This window comes from Maylandia zebra, linkage group LG13 (genome assembly GCF_041146795.1).
Source record: "Maylandia zebra isolate NMK-2024a linkage group LG13, Mzebra_GT3a, whole genome shotgun sequence".
Taxonomy (NCBI): domain Eukaryota; kingdom Metazoa; phylum Chordata; class Actinopteri; order Cichliformes; family Cichlidae; genus Maylandia; species Maylandia zebra.
In genome coordinates this window covers 5,941,589-5,963,387 of record NC_135179.1, presented here as the reverse complement: position 1 = coordinate 5,963,387, position 21,799 = coordinate 5,941,589, and the positions used below count along the sequence as shown (strand labels likewise).

At 39.6% G+C, this 21,799-nt stretch overlaps 1 protein-coding gene across 3 annotated transcripts in view; it reads left to right on the top strand.

Annotated features, from left to right (window-relative positions):
* Positions 1-21,799, top strand: part of atrnl1a (attractin-like 1a) — a 325,816-nt gene that overhangs the window by 6,744 nt on the left and 297,273 nt on the right. The gene's annotated exons all lie outside the window — the stretch shown is intronic.

Here is a 21,799-nt window from a genome sequence, read left to right as displayed (position 1 = left end):
TCCCAGTGTCTCTCCCAAGCCTGGGTAAACTGGAGGGTTGGGGCAAGCAGGGTATTTGGCATAAATGGTTACAGTCCCCATTGGGAAATAAAGCCACAGCTGAAAGTACTTATCTTTCACAAGTTGTCCTTGTGTCCTTCTGTTAAACTGAAACATACTCTTTCTTTTTATTTCTGTGTTGGCCTGTATCTACTGTTCGGTGTGGGTATTGCTATTTATGTATTTACTTGGTTGACATCAGCTGCAGGACTGCATGCTTGCCTTGTACTATCCCTCCTCCCCACGCTCCTGCTGGACTGTGTACACCTTGCCTTGCATATCAGTTTATGTTAGCTGCTCTCTTGCACTTGCTCACTTTCTCTTTTATGCACTCTTGAAGCTCAGCTGGGGAAGCGTTGACACACTGTCCTCTAACATATTTGGTAATTAATTAACAAAATTATTTTTTACAGAGGTAGCAGATCCCTGGTCAGACACTGGTAACGATCACACTACAGACAGACTCCTACGGTGCATGATTTGCTTAACTGTGCAGTTATCACACTAGTTGAACAAACTGATCTTTGGGGGACAACTGTGCCAGAAACATTATAGAAATCGCTAAAGAACTACAAAATAGTCTCTTCTAGTAAATGCAGAGGTCGTCATCCTCCTTATGTTAACTTTGGAAGCACTTCGTGTAGTTTAGCACCAAACCTCAATATCTCCATAACTTCAAATAAAGTATAAGAATAAAGGTTAGCAGACCCATCCATCCACACCAGGAAACTCTTGCTTACGTTAACACAGTTCAGAAAAGTAGCCCTACAAACAAACAACCACATTGTATTCGATAATACCATAGTTTTGAAAACAACTTAAATTTCGGTGATGAAAGCCGAGTGTACGATGTCCAAATCAAGCGCTTTGCTTGTGTATTCATCTTTCATAGCTCCTGTCAGCAACCTTTCTATTGGAAACATTTGAAAAACAACCCATGCTTATTTTTGTAATGTTTTCAGCACTGTTCAAATGGCAAATTGAAGAGTCTCCTTAAGTCAAGTGCACAATCAGTATGAGTAAATCATAAATCACAAAGGAGAACTATGCAGCAATGAAAGAGTACTCTCAATAGAAGGATTTCTTCAAACTAAATATGTTACCTGTTTGTCCTCAATTAACCTCATGGTTAGAAGGAAGAGGCGGTGAAACACTTGTAGACCTGCGTAACAGTGGCATCTGGCAGGTTCACCAGCAAACTGTCTGATGCAGCACATCAAAGTAAATCTTCTTGCCCAAGGTTTTGCTAGAATAAACTGCTGCATTAATCTTGCTTTGTCTCTTGAAAGTTAAGTGAAAAATGAATTCACACTGATCAAACATTTTCAAGCCATTATCTCCCAACAGAGATGTAACAGGGAGGTCTGAAAGGAGATGCTGATGGTACTAATTGATAGAGAGGAGGGGAAAAAAACATAATGCTGCTGCTGTTGAGCCAGATGGAGCGAACTCAGTCAGTTTATCAGGCTTGGTGTGATAAGTACAGCATGCTTCGCTCCAAATTTAGACAGCAGCCGATCAGATGACAATACAATATTGCAGTTATATTTAGTGAAAATATACATGCAGAAAATGCTATTTTTATTTCTATAAAAATGATTATAGCTTTAGATTAAAACCCTCCACTTCATGTCTGATTTAATCTGTCAACTAATACTGTGAGCGCAGTTTTGATATTATAGTGGCACCAAAATCCTATTACGTGATGCTGGAGTCCATTATGGTCCCCGTTCAGCTCTGCACATCACATCTGTGTGCAGCAGTATGAATATCATGAATATCATTTCCCTTGTTGGTTTAGAAGTTTGGCCTAACAGAGTTAAATCCATAGAAGTGATAAATGAGAATTTAAATCATGATCATGGGAATTTGTTCAGTCTGAACATGACATGAAATCTTGTTGCCAAGTCGGAACAACGTAGGATCTGTTGCCAAAAATAACTGTTAACTGTTTGAAGATACTTTACCTTCTAATAAGTTGATGACTCATTCTTCTGTATAGAGTAAATTGGATTCAGGACACATCCATTGCAAAAGTAAAATATGTACCTTAGCAAAAAACAGTCTTTTATTTAATATGAATTAATCAGCAAACATTGACCTATACTAACTTTGAAAATAAATCTCCACCACAGTAGAAAAGCTGAAAAATTAAGGGATTCTACATACCATATGTAGAAATGTGTTATTAAGGAGCTTTTTGTGTTTCTAACTTATTGTGTTAGACTCATGGGGTGGTTGTAGCTCAGGCGGTAGAGCAGGTCTTCCACTGATTGGAAGGTTGGTGGTTCGATTCCTGGCTTCCCCCTAGTCTGCGTGCCAAATATCCTTGGGCAATATACTAACCCCTTGTTGCTCTCCGATGCATCCATCGGAGTGTAAATGTGTGACTGTTAGATAGACAGAACAGATTAGAAAAAGTGATTGAGTGAATGAATTAGTTGTATAAAGAGCTTTGAGTGCTCAGAGTAGAAAAGTGCTATATAAGACCTAGTCCATTTACTTTTTACTTATATTGGGAGATAAAAAAAAATGAGATAAATGTAGCCACTATCATGTGACTTATTATTTTGTGATTTTAAAATTATGAACATTATTGTTATTTTTATTATTATTATTATTATTAGTAGTGGTAGTAGTAGTAATTGGTATCAGAGCAATCATCTTGAGTTATTAGCTAATGCTAGCTTGGCTAGCAAGGTGTATCCATGGACTGATGACGTAGCTCGAGTACTGACTCCTTCTTGGTCTGTCAGTACAGCTGAGTGCAGAAAAGTCATTGCTGTAAAACCACAAATGTGGTTGAGAGTTCCAGTTTATAAAATTAGCTGGGGTGATGCCTGGCAGACAGTTAGTGGCTAAAGCTACTCATGACAGGAACTGTCTACCATTCAAAAGCAGCCTTATCCTTATTAACTCTTTTTCACCCAAGTATCAGACAGACTGCCTGGACCTATGTTGTAATTTTGGCTGTAAAATTTCAAGATAATTCTCATCTTTTCTGAACCATTTCAGTTTTCTCTCTAGCCCAAAACGGTTGAGGAGTTATGGAAATATAAGCACACATGGTAACATCTATGCCCAGCTGATTCCTCTGTCTGTGTGTTAAGTGAGCAGTACCTTTTGAATGGTTTGTGCTATTGTGATACAACAACTATCCTTATAAAGCACGTCTCTTTTCTTCTCTTCTTTCTGAAACCATTTGCGTTTCTCTGTAGCACAAACGGTAACAGAGTTACGGTCGTTAAAAAGTGCCCGTAAAATTGGCCCACTGTCAGGCTGATGGTAAAAAGAGTTAATGTTTCATGTCTTAAAACAACTGAAGTGACTTTTTATGATTAATACCATAAAAGGAAAAAAAAATCTACCAGTTATCAGCTGTTACTAGGAAGGAAGAAATGAGCCTTTAGAGAACAAAAAAAGGTTTCCTACCAGACTGTAACCATGTTAATTTGTGCTTTAATGGGAGTCTGTTGTAATTGACTTACTTTTCGAAACAACCCCAAGTGGCTATTACTGTGCTTTGTTTTGTTTTTTCTTGGTATTTTAGGTACATCTTTTTTAGGCCATGAGGTTGTGGAGCTTGAGTCTAATCCAGATTGTTGTAGATTGTGAAATAGAACAGCACGGCTTATTTGAGCTGCAGTGTAGAGAATGCAGAGCTACATTATTTATGGCCAGTTTAACCATTATCACACAAGACGCCTCTATATGAGGATCAGGATTTAACTGTTAAAAACTAAAACAAATGCCCCTTTTAAATAAATTTGTAGAGAAGTTGTAGAAATTTTAATGTCTTAAAAAATGCCAGCAACACGATGTTTTAAGTGCATTAAAAATATTTTGGAGACTAAAATTCCCAATCAGGTATCATCATCTCACTTAAAATAACAGTATCTATTGTATTTATAATACCGTGCCTGTATAGTTATTGTTTTCTGTAAATTAAGTATATTAAAAATATGTCATATTACATTTTCTTGAATATCCTAAAAGTGATAAAATGAACACTGTGGCTTGAAGTTTAACACTTTATTTTATAGTTTGGTAAGTACCGAAATATTCAACTTAAAAAAAAAAAACCCACACACACACACAAAAAATAAACAACAAAAGAAAAAGTAAAAATGTTCTATAACTACCAGTAGCTGGCAAGAATTTCAGTTCAAGAAAACTCCAAAATATTTATTGCAGTTACATCTCAATCCTGCCAGTCTCGATTTATCAGAGCATTTATACCCGCCATCAGATTTTCTGTTTTTTGTTTTGTTGTAAGCCTCTTTAGTGAATTTGACCTGAGGATGAACGTTATCGAGAACACAAAGTATAATATAAGAAAACATTTTGATTGCCTTAGGAGATGCTTTTGATTACAATCAGTGTCTTATTCTTAAAAAAAAAATCTTAAAACACACTCATCATGTTTACAGTAAATTATAGCCACAAATATGCATAAATAGTCACAGTCGCAAAGGGAGTTCCAAATATAAATCCTGCTGGGAGAATGGAGCCATTCAAGGATAAAACAACCACACAAGTGTTTTAGTGAGAGACGTGCAGAGTGGAGACAGAATAGAGTGCTTTTTTTGCCATCAGAGTCATCATCTGCTGACATGGGCTTCAGTCCATGTGTGTATGTGTGTGATTACGTGTGTTTAAGCCTCTGGCAGTGTGGCGTAATGATGACACAGCTCGTCTACTGAAGATGCCACCGTTCTGTGCAGAGCTGTGGTTTGTTTGTGAGTGTGTGTTTTTGTTGGTGTGTGTCTATGACAAACCGTGCGTGGGAGGGAGGAGCATCACACTGCCATCTGTCCAGTGGGAGTTAATCCTGCTATGATGAGAGAGCGCAAGGGCATAACACACGCATGCACACACGCACGCGCAGCCGGATTGGCAGGTGTGTTACATGAATAATGTCCCCCATGTGGTCCTTCCTGAGGCCGTAGCAGTTTCTCAGAGATGAAGGTCCGTATTTATGACATCACAATAACAATGGAACAGTGGGCTCCACTAATACTCCATCTATAGATCCGACAGGACTAATTTAGGTTATTTTCAAGTAATTTTCCATCATTTGAAGAATTTAACATCAGTCATCTACAGCAACCACATTAAAACAAGTAACGTGAATGTCACTGATCCAGGCATGTGCACCCCATTTAAGCATATGGGCTAGGCACATATGATTGGAGAGAAATTATAAGGCCCAATCATATCATTTCCTCTCTGTCACCTTGTTTTCAGTCCTGATTTAGTTACATGCAACTCCACATCATTAACTGTCCTTCTATTAAAAGTGAGTTTTTTTTCCTTCTGAGTGTTGTCAGTCTCTGCTATCAGGTTACTGTAATAATTTAGGATGTTTACCTTTCAGTATAAGGGGGTGTGAGGTGACTGTTGTTGTACATTGGTGCTTTATTAATGAAACTGAATAGAAATGAACATGCCTTCATGAAGGCATAACACTGCCTTCTGTAATGCCACACTGCAAAATCTGCTCAGTGTGTCAACACATGAAAAAGAGCCGAAGGTACCGACCCCGATTCTCCAATCTTAAGATGTTAGACTAATTAAAACTCCACAAAATGCTATGAAATCAGCCTGATCTCTGGAGACACCGCCCCATAGAACAAGGTGGGAAGTCACTCAAACTGGCCAGAAGGAAGTGACTCCTCTGGTTGGAAAAAGAAGTATGATTGTTGGACTCTATAGTTAGCTTAATTTAAGACCTCGGTAAACACCCGATGACTTTATAGTCTGAATCTATTATTTTATTTTATACAACATGTTGTAAATTTTTGTTTTCATATCTCAAGGTCTTGTTTATGAGTGTGGGAACAGCAGAGTGGGAGATTGACAGAAAGATTGGTGTGGCATCTGCAGTGTTATGGACCATATACTCGTCTGTTATAGTGAAGAAAGAATTGAGCATGAAGGTCAAGTCATTGATTTACTGGTCAACCTACCAACCCAGTTAAGGTGGTTGCATCTGACTAGGATGCCTCCTGGATCCTTTCCTGATGAGTTTCTTTCTTTCTTTCTTTCTTTTTAAATTTGTATCCTTCTTGGAGGAAGCTACAGGGTAGAAATGCTGGAGAGATTCCATATCTTAGCTGGCTTGCGTACAAACTGGTGACCTCCCAGAAGAGTAGATTCAGTCATTAGGGAGACAGAAATCTGGGCACATCTGCTTAGACTGCTGTCCTTAGACTTGGTCGAATATAGAGACATAAACCTGGATGTGCTTTAGGATGAGAAAACCTTTTGACTGACATGTTTTTTCACTGCATGAGCATGCAACATTCCTCTGTTTCATAGTCAGGGTCACATTTGGTTTCAAAATTGGTGGAGACAGTTATCCAACTTAGGACAGCAAGACCCCGCTATGCAAGGGAAGACCTCAGGTGATAATATCTGTCTTTCACCTACAGATTTTGCCCTACTACAAAACCCATTTTTGTGACTGTACAATGTGAAGTCAGTTACTTGTGGTTGTGAATTAATATATGCTACAATTCAGTGATTTCCTGTGGTTGGTATATTTGTAACTTGAACATCTTTGTAGTTTGGTCAATAGTCAGCTAAAACAAACAACAAGATCTGGTAAGATCCTCACTCTAAGCGTAATTTATGTTCCTTAGAATGTGTCTGTCTCAGTACATCTTACCGTTCACACAGCAAGCAACGAGGGTTTTCATCCACATCAGACATGCTCACACTCAGTGCTTCAGAATTCCATCTATGTGTCGCTGGAAGTGGATGACATTTGCATCTGCTAAATGTTGATTGGTTAACACTTGTTTCTACTTCATCTCTTTGTATGTTCTAACTTGCTGATACAGCACAAGCAACAGCAGCCCACAGACTGGTTGTATCATATACTTTGTGCATTGCCTCCATTGACAACAGAGCTCTTAGCAGATAGATGGGTCATCCTCAGATTGGCAGCAAACTGCGAATGTGCTACCCTCACTAAACGGCAAGTTACACTTTAATAAAGGTGTTGACAGATTTAAAAGTAGTATGATAGTAAAATAGTTATCTCATGTGTAACCCAAAGGCCATATTTCCTCTAAGATGCAGTATGAAAATGATTTTGCAAATAAGACTCTTTTTTTTTTTTTTAAATTCAGTCCAATTAAAAAGAGGACAGCATAATAGAAACTTGAACTCATCAGCAGCAATGGTAGTAGAGCAAACATACTCAGCCTTTAGCTTCTTAGGCATTCGTAATGGCAAAATTTAGTGTCCTCATTGGGTAATTGGACAGAATGTTCATAGAAGTGACTTCTGGTGGAGTTTAAATCAGCTGATTTTCAGTGACATTTGAATTTGAATTTGATCAGTACTCATGGATAGCTTGCTGGATTTCCAGACGGTCTTTACTCCTGGCTTTCTGCTGCATTAGAGCTGAAAAGACATGTAAACAACTCACCCCAATCTTTATTTGTCATCTCAAGACATGTTTGTCACAAATATGTAGAACCTGGTGCGCTGTCTGTTCATTCATCTGTCACTTTCAAGTTCTTCCAGTGACAGGAAAAATTGATATAGCTTGCTGTTTAGCTGATAATTGATGTCATGGTCCCGGGACTTCTACCTGGTGTTTTGTGTTTTCCTGTATTTTTGTCATTTGCTGTTATTATGTTTTAGGTCCACTGCTTATTCTAAGGGTTCCTAGGTTATTCTGTTTAGATGTCATTTATTAGATTTCCCCTCGTGTCCTTACCCCCTGTGTCTCTGTCTCCCTCCATGCCTCGTTTCTCCTCCTTGTGTTTTATTCCATGGTTTCCCAGCTCGTTTGGTCTGTGGTCTTCCCGTGTTCTCTCACTCCCTCCTGTCTGCGTCTGTGTGTACTTCCTGTTTTACTTTGATAGTCTCCCGTCAGTATACGTCGTGTTGTTTGCTCCTGCCCTGTCTTGTTATGATTATCAGTGTCAGCTGTGTTCCCATGTCCCTCGTTATCCTTCTGTGTATTTATGTCTGCGTCTCCCTCAGTTCCGTGTTGCATCCTCCCTCTTGGCTGTGTTTTTTTTCTCGTGCGCCTCCCGTGTGATTAGTTTAGTAATTTCCCGGTTTAGTTTTGTATTGTTTGTATCGCCTTTTCCTCCGTTTCAGCAAATAAAGCTGATCTTTATTTGGTGAGTTTGCGCTTGGGTCCAATTCCTGCCTGCACACAGCTAGTTCATGAGAAATTGAATCAAAAATGGTAAATATCTAAGACTGACACCATATGTCTGGTCAGCTACTTTCTGTTAATGTGTGGGGAAACATCAACATTTTGTGTAAAAATTAGACTCTTAACAGATAATTGTCACTTTTTCCTCTGTCAACTAGAAGTCTTGTAGGCAACATTCAAACTGCAGTCCTGGGTGCACAGTTCAGGTTTATTGCTAACACACAAAGACTGTAGAAAACGGTTATACAGTCAGTGGTAACACCTGATACTTTTTCTCTAGGTGTTCACATTTTTGTTTTTTAAAATAAAGCCACAGTATTTAATTCCAGCGTGCACTGGTCACAGGCCTGAAAGCCGTCACATGAGTAATGCTATTGTACAGGAAAAAACACTGAGGCCACAGAAACCAACATTTACAGTTTTAGAGACGAGTCATTAGAAGATGCCATTAAAGCCAGTAAACTTGCATGGATGATAAAGACATAAAATTATGGCTTTTCTATGGAGTGGTGTTTCTGGCTGCTAGAGCACAAACAAGTAAACTAATTGAGAGCTAAAAATAAAAGTGGTTTAGACTGAGTGTGTGATGCAAAAAGAAAAATGAGATCTGCATCTGAATTAGGATGATACACGGAAGTGGACAAAGTTAGATCTGAAAAGATTAGATATGATGTGATTTGTGCTGCTATTACTGTAATCATTTTTTAATAAAAGGAAGAGGCACCAGGAATCATGAGGCGTACCGTGCTGCTGCCGGAGTCTCTGTTTACGATCTCTGTGAGACCACTGCTGGTTTCCATGAGTCAGTTTTGTGTCATACTCTTTGCTGAATGGTCAACAGAGTTTGATTTGGGAAACAAAACATGTTCCTCTAAAGTCAGGAGCAGATTTTCCTACACGTATACCAACCAACTGTGTCTGTTACGCATCTAATAAGTACATACATACAGATTATAATGTTTCTGCGCAAGATTTATTATTGTGGGAAGCAGTCACATGAATTTATGACATAAGCTTGATTGTGTCCATCTTGAATTTTTACTGAAATACGACCAAGAACAGCTTTATTCCCCTGCTGAAACCCTTAGAAATAAATGGTGTGTGTATGTACGGTATGTGTCGTGTGTGTAGTTGCTTTAGAAATGCACACAGTGTGTTGATGATCCTGCGGGTCTCTGCTGACTCTGAAGTTATATCCTGGCGGGGTGCATCTCTTTGGATTCAGACCTCTGTGTCCTTTCTGTTTTTTTTTTTTTTCTTCACTCTACCTGTTTTCATCTCCCCTTTAGTGCTCTCATTTTTGTCCAAGCAGACAGACAGACACACACACACACACACACACACACACACACACACACACACACACACACACACACACACACACACACACACACACGGCCATGTTTTCCATCCATGCCTTGAGAAAAAAAAAGTCAGTTTCTCTTTTTTCTAACAATCTGTTAGTTCTCACAAATGATTTCATCACTAAAGCATGTGCTAGCTCTGCTTTCCTGTTTTCTGTTTTTGTATCCATCTGTGTGTGTTTGTGTGTGTTTGCACGTGGTGGGTGGTTGTGTTTACAGTGAGAGCTGGGCCTCCGTTATTTGTCTCCATGTTTGGTGTTTGCCCATGTTTGCTTGTAACTCCCAGTCCTCTTCGATTTTATTTTCTTTCTTCTATCACTGGCATGATTCTCAGGCAGTGCTCTCCAGACAGGAGTGTACGTTTATGAGCGAGAAAGAGGGAACATTTGTGAGAAGGACAATGTGATAAGAAGTCGTAAACGTATGTATCTGCTGAGAAATGCATGCTCTGCCTGAGGGGGAACAGTTGTCTTCTTGTGGCCTGTCACTTTGTGCAAGGTGGTCAGGACTTCATGTTCTTTCTCGGGTACTCGGGATAACCAGGTATTATTATTTTACTTGGCTTTAAAAAAGACAAAAAACAAAATAATGTTATAATAAAAACACCCATTTACAAATTTTTAAAGACTGTAGTCGATAACCACGTTTCTCTCTTCTCTATAGGACGTTATCAGAAGTGTGTATTCTGATGGTGGTCTTACCTAAAGCTAAATCTTAATACATCCAAGATGAAGGGACATTTGTTTAACCGGGTCTTATCAGTTCTGATCCCAGATTGTGTTTTAACTTTAATGCCATTTGGGATCAGATCAAACCCTTGTTGGTCAGTTTTGTGTTGGCGCACTACTCCAGGTAATTATGAGCAGAAATTGCTTCTAGAAAGTCAAAACATCAAATTACATTCCATTATAATATCTGCCAGATGATTTTGAAAAAGGTGACTTGCAATAGTTCAGCTTTTGTGTCAGTGGTACTCAGGCTTTTTCTGGCGTGTACCCCTACAGAAGTTCAAAAAAGTTCAAAACTAATTTTAGTGAAATAAAGGTTATCACGACAGCATGAGCAATCTTCATTCATGCTATTTTTTTAAGCCTTGCACTCCAAACCCCATTTGCCACTGCGAGCCAGTCCCACAATTGTTGAGCATTTCAAAACAGCCTCACACCTGAATGATCAGTATGTAGATTTACAGCTATCAAAACAAAAATGTCTGCAGATTTGATGGTTGATGGTTAATTATTGTTTTATTTGTTACTGTTTTTCTATTTCTATTGCTTTTGTGTTTTTAGTCTTATGAATGTAAAATGCTTTGCTAGGTGTAGAATAACCTCACAGTCTAAGTTAAAGTTAACCAATATGATAAAACACACACACACACACACACACACACACACACACACACACACACACACACACACACACACACACACACACACACACACACACACACACACGCACCTCACACCCCTATCATCTACTGTACAGCCAATTTAGAATCATCCATTAACTTCAAATGCAATACATACTACAAATGTACACAATTACAGTATACTGCAACACACTGTTGCATGCAGTAGTAGACAGAAAACAAGCATCATTTCCAGTGGAGAATCCCAAACACTTCTCACTTTGTTTTCCAGAGTAAACTCATTGTTGATCCTAAACCTGTTTTCCTCCACAAAGCACATCCAGTAGCTTTCCGTTATTGACAGGAGGAAGTGAGGACAGGTCCAAATCAGTTCAGCTCCCGAGAACCAACAGCAAAAGTTTTTTGTTTAACATTTTTATAGCTTTAATAAAAACTGTTGTGCTCAAGCTATTAGGGAACCTTGTTCAGTGATTAGACAAACTAACCTCGGCGCAATGTTTAAATTCATTTGTTTGTTTTTGTGCGGCGGTGTGTTGAAGTGTATTCAGGACTAAGCAGGCATGTTAAGGGCGTGCCGTGGGGCTTGTGTGCACATGAGTACATGCATGCAGAGTATTGGAAGCCAACCAACAATAAAAGAAAGAGGCTGACAACATGGGATTGTGATTTCAGTCGGCATGACAACCTTTTGCAGCCTCATAACACACAATAGCATTTTAATGCAGACCACATGTGATGGTACTCACCACTGGGGCAGGACACACACACATAAACACATGCATACCCCTCTGTTGGCTGTAGGATAGTATATAATCAGTCGCGGGTTGTCTGGGCTGGAGTGAAAACTTTAATAATACAGCGTACTGTTGTAAGAGTTTAATAATGGTTTGATTTCTGCACACAGCTAACAGACGTGTCAGTGTAGCTGTGTCAGCACACAAAGAAAGAATAGTTTCTCTGTCCCAGGAAACATCAGGCTTAGCTGACTGAATTCATCAAACTGCTTAAAAGAATCACTTTAAGATTTTGTTGTTTTTGTAACAAAGCCAAGCATCTGATGTATAGTTAGTTTGAATGATACTGTAACAAACCCTTCAACTCTAATTTGGCCCTCAACATGTGATTGCAGTATACTGGTACCAGGAAATAAACATCATATCCTTTAAATCATGATTGTAATAAAGCCTTTTAATGATGAATCAGTGCTATGGCAATAGTTTGATTCAATTTAAGCCAAAAGCAAGTTGGTTATATTTAGGGAAACTTTGTGGTTTAGGTTGAAACTACATAATTTAAGATTAGAAAACCTTTGTTGTCTTGATTACAGTAATAAACAAGTGATTAAGGTTGCGGGTGTTCCTTCAGCAGCCAGTCCCTGGTACAATTCCTGGCATACTGCATGTCATTCCCCTGCTTTGTTATCTAGAGGCTATGACTCAGTAATCACAGGGTTGGCTATTCAGTCCCTGGCCCCACCATGCTGCAAACTTTCCTTGGCCAAGACAACAAATCCTTGCTGATCTTGATTGCAGCTAAGCACCTTGTGTCTTTGTGTGCGTGTGTGGGTGCATGAATTGGTGATTGGGAAACATATTATAAAGTGCTTGGTTGACCCAGCTATCTAGCATTTCTCCACATTTTCTGTCTAAAAGTAACAATAGCAAAATGTCCAAAAAAAAAAAAAAAAAAAAAAAAAAAAAGAAACAGCAGATCTGGGACATGGGAGAGACTCTTTGGACTTCTGTGTCTATTGACTATAATAAAAATGTGAAACTTGCAAGAAACTTAAAATTCTTGCTAACTACTCCATTCAGTGAACAGCGCAAACAGCAGTGGGAGGCTCATATCTGAAAGTGTGTAGTTTAAGACAACAATGCCTACTGTATTTTACTGTCAGCTGCACTAAATAGTATTTGTCAAACACCAGTGTCAGCATCAACAGTGAAGCGGTGACTTCAGGACACTGGACTTCCTAGCAAAGTTGCCAAGAAAAAGCCACATACTTGCCAATAAAAAGAAAAAGACTGAGGCAAAAGAACACAGACATTGAACACTGAAGGACTGGAAGAGGATGTTGTGGATAGTAAATCCAAGTATGAGGTCTCCAGATCAAACAGAAGAACATTTGTGAGACATAAATAAAAATATGCAAGAACAGTTATTAAAACCATCAGTGAAGCATGGTGGTCTCCGGAGCTTTGGAGGTGGTAAAATAGCAGATTCATACACAATGGAAGAGACCTTAAGGAAGGAGAGCTATCACAAGATTTTGCAAAACCATTCAGACAGCATATGATTAAGGCCAGTTTCAACCCACAACAGCATAATGACCCAAAACACACCTCCAAAATGTGTCAGCAACATTTAAAGACTAAGCAGTCAGACAGAATTCTAAATATATTGGTGTGGCCACCACAGTCTCCAGATCTGAACCCTGTAGAGCTGGAGGGGAAGTTTGAATATATTATAATTAAGTATCTAATTCCTATAGGTTGTCTTATTATGACAACAGTAAATGTGATTTCATCTGCACAACCGGTGTAAAGTACCTACATTTTCTTTAAAACATTTTTCCCTGATGTGTACCAAATTAAACCAACTATTTTTTTGTGGGTTTAAATTTTAGCGTACCCACAGTTTTCTATGATGTATCCATGAAGATTTACCATTCATTGCTGTGAGCTCACAAAACATGAATGCTTTCTGTACGATCATTTCTTGGTTTAATCTGCAGTGTATAAAATGTACACTGCTGCAGGTGACAAAGCAGAGCAAGTCTTTGTTTAACTTGCTCCCACTTCGAGCATTTTCAAACCTATGTTCAGTCAAGCTGCCCAAACAAATCACATTTGGTTGTTTGGTTTGTTTGTGATACGAGTGCGATCCGCTATCAATATGATATACCTTTAAGGCATATCCCTCATAGTTATTAGCTGTTAGCAGCTAGTGGGAACAGAAACTGAGATTTGAGCTTGAGTAACTGCAATGTTGGCTTTTTAAAATTTACTACACATCGATTCCATGTGTCAAAACTGAAGTCACTGGTGAAGAGACCTGAACCTGCATTCTTTCTAATGACCACCAGGGGGCAACACCTCTCGTTACCAAAATGCATCTACTATTATAAAAATCTGTGGAAAAAGTGACCCTCTGCTCTCTTACTGTGTGATGTCAAACACTGTCTTGCTAAGAATATGGGCTCATTTTGAGTCACGCTGAGTACAGTATGTGCATTTTGTAAATGTCGGTCCCCATTAATGTCAAGAAGGATGCTAGTTGCTAGCCTTTAAGCGTGCATTATCCCTCAGTTTCTCTGTCAGATCTACCCCTCGCCTGCCATGTCTGGTTTCAAAACCCCAAGATGGCATGACTATTAAGGTTGGTTGCTATGTAAAATCTTTGCAACCAACATTCGTCAGTCCAATAACCGATGATAGTCGATATATCTGCGCAGGCGCAGAGTTTTTGATGGGCGGAGCAACATAATCCTGCACGGATTGATTTTTCTAGGTTTTGTTTGAAGGGAATATTTTTCTTTCATTTCTTGTTTGTGTCAGTTTTAATATAGCTACTTTTTGGACTATTCATTCATTCCTTTATTTATTTATTTGAGATGCGCCAAATCACACTAAAGAAAACTTTACATTAGAATTTTTTTTTTAATGTTTGCTGGAGGAAACATTTTGGTTTTTAACTTTTTGTTTAATTTTGTATTTGTTGTTTGGTCGAGTGTGTAGGACAGATAAACACTGGAACGCCCTGTAAACACTGTTATAGTGGAAAATAGAAGCCAGTTTCTCTTTGTTTCCCTCCCCACCATTGTGTTTTTACTTAAATAAAATGTTTTGGGGTTTTTTCTGAACACTGCTTTTCTTTCTTTCTGTTATGAGCCTGAGTAAATGAATCACTACTTTTGGGTTAGAGTTAACCCAAATGTAGTGTTTAATGCAATTGTTCGCAGCTGAAAGAGGGTGCCGTTAAAACAGCGCTATTATTTTTCCATTGACTGCTTCTCTTAGCTTCAACCAACACTATTAGCAAACTTATTCATGGGCAAATAAATAAATAAATAATTTGCTCTTGTAAAAACGATCTGTGAAAGGCTCAGCCTATCGTCGATGGTCGATATATTTGTCCAGTCGCCCAACCTTAATGACTATGTCAATGCTCACCTTTAGTCTTTACAACATAACTCAGCAAGTTAATCCTTAGTGCCTGTCTTTTATATACAATCTGTGCAGTAGCTCAATAAAGGCATGTAATGCATTATTTTAACTTATGAAATTCACTGTCCTGAAATTGGCATTTAGATAGGCCTATTTAACTTATAAGACACAAAATACCGCTAGGAAATAGCTACTGAAGGAACACGATCTTGTAACACGTTTTATTACCACAGCCCAGTTTTGTTTACTTGAAAGCAAACTTTTCATCTTATTAAATCTAGTTGTGTAGGATCTTTACTTTGGTGGTGGTATATCTCAACTCACAGTGGCATGAGGCATCTTTCAGTTTTTTTGAGCAGATTGAATTGACAAGGAGGCAACTTTATGTAACCCAAAGTCAATGAAGAGTCATCTTGTGCATCTTGAGCAGCTATGTGGTTATGCTGGAGTGCAGTTATATATTTTTGAACCAGCCTTGATGGGACAGAGCGTTTCTTATCTAAAGAAAAATCTTTAGATAAGAAAAGATCAACAAAGCTGCAAAGAATGAGACTTTATTGAAGTGCTGTATATATTATTCCATGCATGAGCACAGCTGCTGATACTGATGGCCCTATAAAGGTTTCCATAAATTAAGCTGTGTTTTTCATAGTGATGCTTACGGCTGAGTCAGGATGATCTTCTATTCAATCAATAAAATAATTCCAACAGAAGTGCAGCTGTCTGGTTGAAAAACCTCTGCATACACTACACCTGTGTGATGTTGCTTACAGCTTCCCCTGGAACGCCCTCTCACTTCATCTTCTCTATGTCATATGTAGACAACACAAATGTCCTCAGTGATGATAGAGGGGGGGTAGTGACTGAAGATGAGCTCAGAGCATAGGGTTTGTGATGATGTCTGGCTTAAGTAGCTCTAAGTTTTGGTTCCTATTTGTAGTTCATTTAACAACTTCTCTTATTTTTCTTAGTGTTTATCATCTGTTTGTCATTACCTGTTTTAGTTTGGTGTCTTTGTTTATTTCCCTCCTTTTTATTATCTGCTCTATTTCAACATCATAAGTATATATTATCCTTTGTTTTCCTTTTCAGTTGTTGGTTTGTCAGTTTACCACCGGTTATCTTCCTCCTTATGTTCCCAACTTAACCTTTTAACTTTGTCTTTGTCAGTGGCTGCAGATTTTTATCACACTGTCATATAAAAAGACAACAAAAAACAAAGTTTTCACAGGAGTCTTTGCAGTCCTCTTAAGTTGCTGCCAGAGCATTTCAGTCATTTTGAGGTCTGAACTTGGCCATTGAAACACCTTGATTATTATTATTATTATTATTATTTTTATCCATTCTGCTGTTGATTTGCTGCTGTGCCTAGTATCATTATCCTGCTGACAAAGTTTCCGTCCAGCTCTAGCTGGCAGACAGATGATCTTAATGTTGCAACTAATGCAACTTAACAATTGCAAGGTGCTCAGGTCCTGTGGCAGCAAACCAAGGCCAAATCATCACCCGTCCACAAGCATGCAGTCTTGTTTGTTTGTTTGTTTTTACAACAGGGGGGGGGGGGGCTGTGCATTATGTCAGATATCTCCACTTTGGTCTCACCTGTCCAAGTACATTATTGTAGAAATCTTGTGGTTTATACGCATGGAATTTTTGCAAATTTAATGTGTGCAGCCATGTTCTTTGTAGAGAGAAGAGGATTTCTCCTGGCAGCCCTTCCAAACAAGCTGTGCATTCCTACTGACAACATCTTCATCTGACATTCCAACTAGATAAAAATTACCAAGAGGAAATTAGACAGGTTTTATTTTCTGTGTTAAATTGAGTTCAATTTACAGCCAATTGCATGTTTCAAACCTAAGTAAAGCATATTTGTATGATTAACTTAAATACCTAAACCTTTGCACTCTGCAAAGAAAACTGCTGCAAATTGTATTGTGTAAGACCTGTTGCAAATATATTCTTGATTAAATCATCTGTTCTGGTTTGTTTTAAATTAAAGTTGGTCTCTGTAATCATCAAGAGAAATTAATGCACAGCAAGAAGTGATCATTTGGCCACAAATGGCATGGATATGAAAAATCTACCAACAAAAAGTTTGATAGAAAACAGATGTAGTGTTTAATGCCCTTTGTAGTCATGTGACTTTTTGCCTCATGGTGTATTACTCAACTTTAAGTTTCCCCAGGTTAATAGAGCTGAGACACCATTAATAGACTGACTAATAAAGCTCATTATCTACAGGTTAAACCTTGGGGGACTGATGAAGATGAATATTTGAATATGACTTTCACTTCCTGCAGAGGCAGATGGGTAAAGCAAAGTCACCTCATGCGTATGGATGTCCACATCGATATGCGGCTTGCTCAGTGTTTTTGTGAGTGATGGTGGAGGAGGCTGGGCACGTGTTATATCTGTTCTTCCTTCTTTGCTCCTTTTCTTGCCCATAAGAATAACAAATAGAAATAAAACCCTTTTATCCTTTATCCAAAAATATCTGGTTTTTGGTTTATATCTAGATGCCTTAAGACTTGTAAGTGTCATCCCGTAAAACACTTTTGTGACTAAATATCTATTATAATACATATTTATCATAGACACCCATCCTATCTTCAAGGTTCAAGGTTCTTTATTTGTCACATGCATAGTTATACAAGTATAACACACATTGAAATGTAACCTGACACGCTCCTTGACATGTGCAAAAAAGGGGGGCGGGGGCGGGGGGGGGGGGATGTAGAGGAAGAACATTATATATATATGGTATATACATTAGGTGAATGTCTATCTGTCTATCTGTTATCTTCCTAACCACTTTCTCCTCTTCTTCCTTTCCTTTCCTTTCCTTTCCATCATTTCTTTCTACTTGTTTCTCTTTTTATCTTTGTCTTGAGTCTGTTTTCTTTCTCTTCTATTCTTCTGTATTGATTCTATTTTCTTCAGTCATCCTTCTTTTTCATCCCTCTTCCTCTTTGTCTGCATCTTTAATTTTCATTCCTCATTTTTTCTTTATTCCTCTGCACCACAAATTTCTCTTCTCCATCTCTTTTGTTGTTTAACATCTTGTATTCCTTTCTGTTCTTTTTTGTTTTCCCCGTATTCTTCTCTTCCGATCCTCTTTGCTTCTTTCTTTTTCCTTCTTTTTCTTGTTTTGTCTCTTCTCCTTTAGGTGACTCTGCTCTGTTTAAACAGGTCATGTTGCTATTAGCTTTGCTTTGACCTTATTTGAGGTACAGGAGTAATTTGAAGTGTGTGTGTGTGTGTGTGTTTTGAGAGAGAGTGCGGGAGAGAGAAAGATTGGGGGTTCTTGCAATGAATGATGCTCTAGTGTGAAACCCATTGGACCATGACTATACCTTAGGTGATAGAGACCCAGTAACATCAATCATACACACTCACACTCTCTCACATACACAGACACACAGTCTCACTCTCTGCCTTTGTTATTCCCGGTAGAAGGGCTTTTCTTGATTTTTAATAAAGGATATCTGCAGAGAAGGTCAAGGTTATTCAATTGTTGGCCATTCATCTCCTCATTTCACTTTCCCTCGATACACACACACACACACACACACACACACACACACACACACACACACACACACACACACACACACACACAGAGATATCTCAATCTTCCTTGTTGGCCCTAGCTTGGGGACCCCTACACCTTTGGGCATGTGTGTGTATGTGTCCACCTTTGTGTGCACACTCTTCCGTGTGAACAATGCAGCCGTCATTTCTGGCTTGTCTGGTTATCCATCACTGGCTTTGCGCAGCTCTGTCGCTATCTTCTGTGTATTTTATCCACTGCGAGAGTTTTGCACAGACTTCAAGAGGTGTCACAGATAATATTACTTACTGTTTTATCAGAAGACTCTTTGAACTTAATACAAACATAAATGTTTGTGGATGTATTGCCAGTGGCAAGATAATGCTGAAATAATGTATGGAATCTAGTAAAAGGCAACTGTGGCAGGACAGAGAGGGCATATAAAGCTCTGAGGTTACTGTGGAGAACACTGTTAATCTGTTTCCTTGGGGGATGGAAGCTAGAGATTTTTGAAAATAACAGATTAACACAGGACAGTGAATTACCAGATGGAATATTATATGAAATTCCAAAAGCCTTTGTGTTGTAATCGTTGTGAACCAGAGACGAGATAATACAATCAGACCTTCTTATGTGATCCAAATAAAGGCTTGAAATAGCAGAAATGCTGTATCTACCGTCCCCTTCAAAACAATGGAGAGAAGCCTTTCCCTATTCAGAAATAAAAACAAGGCAGAGGCCCAGTGGTGGTCTGCTTCTCCCCACTGCAGGGAAAAGGGTAACACCACCTGGGTCTGGGTGCAGTTCCCCCCTCCAGGGGCAAGGGTACCTAGACCCGGTTCGTAGAGTACGCTTGGGGAGTGTGATTGTGTGTACAGCGTCTCTTTATGTCTGTCTCCACGTTGGTTGAGTGTGGAGTAAGTGCATATGAGAGCATGAGGGTGGGAATGGATGTTTGTATCTGTGTGTGCCTGTACGTCTGTGTCTATATGTCAGGTTGGGTATCAGACGCCACCTCTCTGGGGACATCTCAGGCCCTCCAAGGTTTGGAGGCCTTTCTCCCCCCACCACCACTTCCCCTGCTGGTGGCGGACTCCCTTGGATATCGGTGCATTGGTGGTTCTTTGTGTCTGGGGGTGGGCGTCCGGGTACACACCGGCTCACTCCTTGGCGGCCACTTATCGGGGCCTGGAGCCTGGGGCTCGCTCGGGCCACTTCGGAGGTGGGGTGCCCCCGGCCTCTCGGCCTGGGGCTCGGTCACTCAGGCACGGCTGGCTGCCGGTGGAGCTCACGGGCGCGTCACTGCAACTCCCCCTGGCTTCTGCTGTGCGGCTGCTGAGTGAGCCCTCATCTGGGACTCTCCTCAGCTCTTTCCGGGACAGTGGCGCAGCTGCCCCTCTGTTGGTCTTCCTTGGTCTCTTGTGTTCTGGGGGCCTCTGGATGTCTGGAGTTTTGATCTCCTCCATACCTGCTTCATGCCCTGGAGGACGGGGCTGTGGCCCCCCCACACCCTCTAGCAGATCATTACATGAAGGAACCTTTAAAAAAAAAAAAAAACAAGCGCGTCCATGCTCACAGGTGTACACACGGGTGATCACACCCACAAACTACACCCTTTTTGGCTCCTACCTCAAAGCACACTGTGTTCTGTTGATCTTATGTGCTGCACAATAATGTTTAACATTTAGTATTTACTGTCATATTCCCATATATCATTGTGATGTTGTTTATTCTATTACTCTTGTTCTCTTCTGCTTGTTTTCTTTTTTCTTTCTCAACAGGTGATCCAGGTGATTGATATATGCATTTTTTTTCTCTGCTTATTCTGTTGGTTTTTGTTTTTTGCCCTTCTCCCCCGTCCCTCTTCTCAGCTGTTTTTCTTTCCCTCTTTCTTTCTCCCCTTCTTTCCCCCAGTCAAGTCTGTCCCGTATTCAGCAAATGCAAATAAAATAAACAATAAAAGGTGAATCAAATGGACCATTACTGCAAGGCTGGGATGGTCAATTTGGTAAAGTAAATCCGTTGGGCATCTTTCCTCGTCTTTAGACAATAATTCTGATGGCAAAAGAGCCAAACGGGACAGGCAAAAAAAAAGAAAAAAGAGGCCCAGTGGTGTCCTCATCTTAATGAGATCAATACATCAAGCTTAGTTTGCTGATATGGAAATTAATTCATTAAAAATGCCAGACTGCATTGAGGAAAAATACGTTAAGAGGGTAGACAGGTACCCAAAATAATTTCTCAGGAGGGGAAATAATGGGGGAAAAAATTTTTTATTTACTGTTGAATCCAAGTTTGTGGCAATAACAGAGAAGTTTATGTTAGGAGACAAACAGGAGAGAGAGAGAGTGATTCTGAAGGAGAAGCAGCAGGACAAAGAGCTCAAACTCACCTTAAACACTAAGTACTTTGCAGTACGGAAATCTGAGAGGCGTTTATATTTGATTATCCATCCATTGCTTTTCTTCTGCATGTCCAGTTCAGGGTCAGATTCAGGGGCTGGAACCCATCTTAGCTGCTATAGAGAGAGGTTAGAGGCAGGGTATAGCCTGGTCGCCAGTCTGTTACAGACAACCAATCACATTTACAATAATGGGCAATTTACACTGCTTCAAAAAAAATTAAGGAAGTAGCATTAAGTCAGTTAAACTTTTGGGATATTGATGTGGTCAGTTAAGTAGCTCTACACATCTTTTCTGACTGTGTCTCTACTGTTAGCTTGAGCTGATACCTGGAACCTACAGAGGTTGCAGAGGTAGTCCAACTCCTCTAGGATGGCATCATCAGTACATGTCATTGCCAGAAGGTTTGCTGTGTCTCCCAGCACAGTCTTAAGAGTATGGAGGAGATTCCAGGAGACAGGCAGCTACTCTAAGAGCGCCGGGCAGGCCTTAATCCATCACCAAGTCCTTAATCCATCAGCAGTTCCGGTATCTCCTCGTCTGAGCAAGAAAAAACACTGCCAGAGCTCTAGAATATGACCTACTTCAAACTGATGGTGTGAGTGTCTCTGACAAAACAATCAACAAACAGACTGCATGAGGGTGGCCTGAGGACCCAAAGTCCTCTAGTGGGCCCTTTTCTTATTGCCTGACACCGTGGAGCCACAGAGTAAAAGAATTAGCA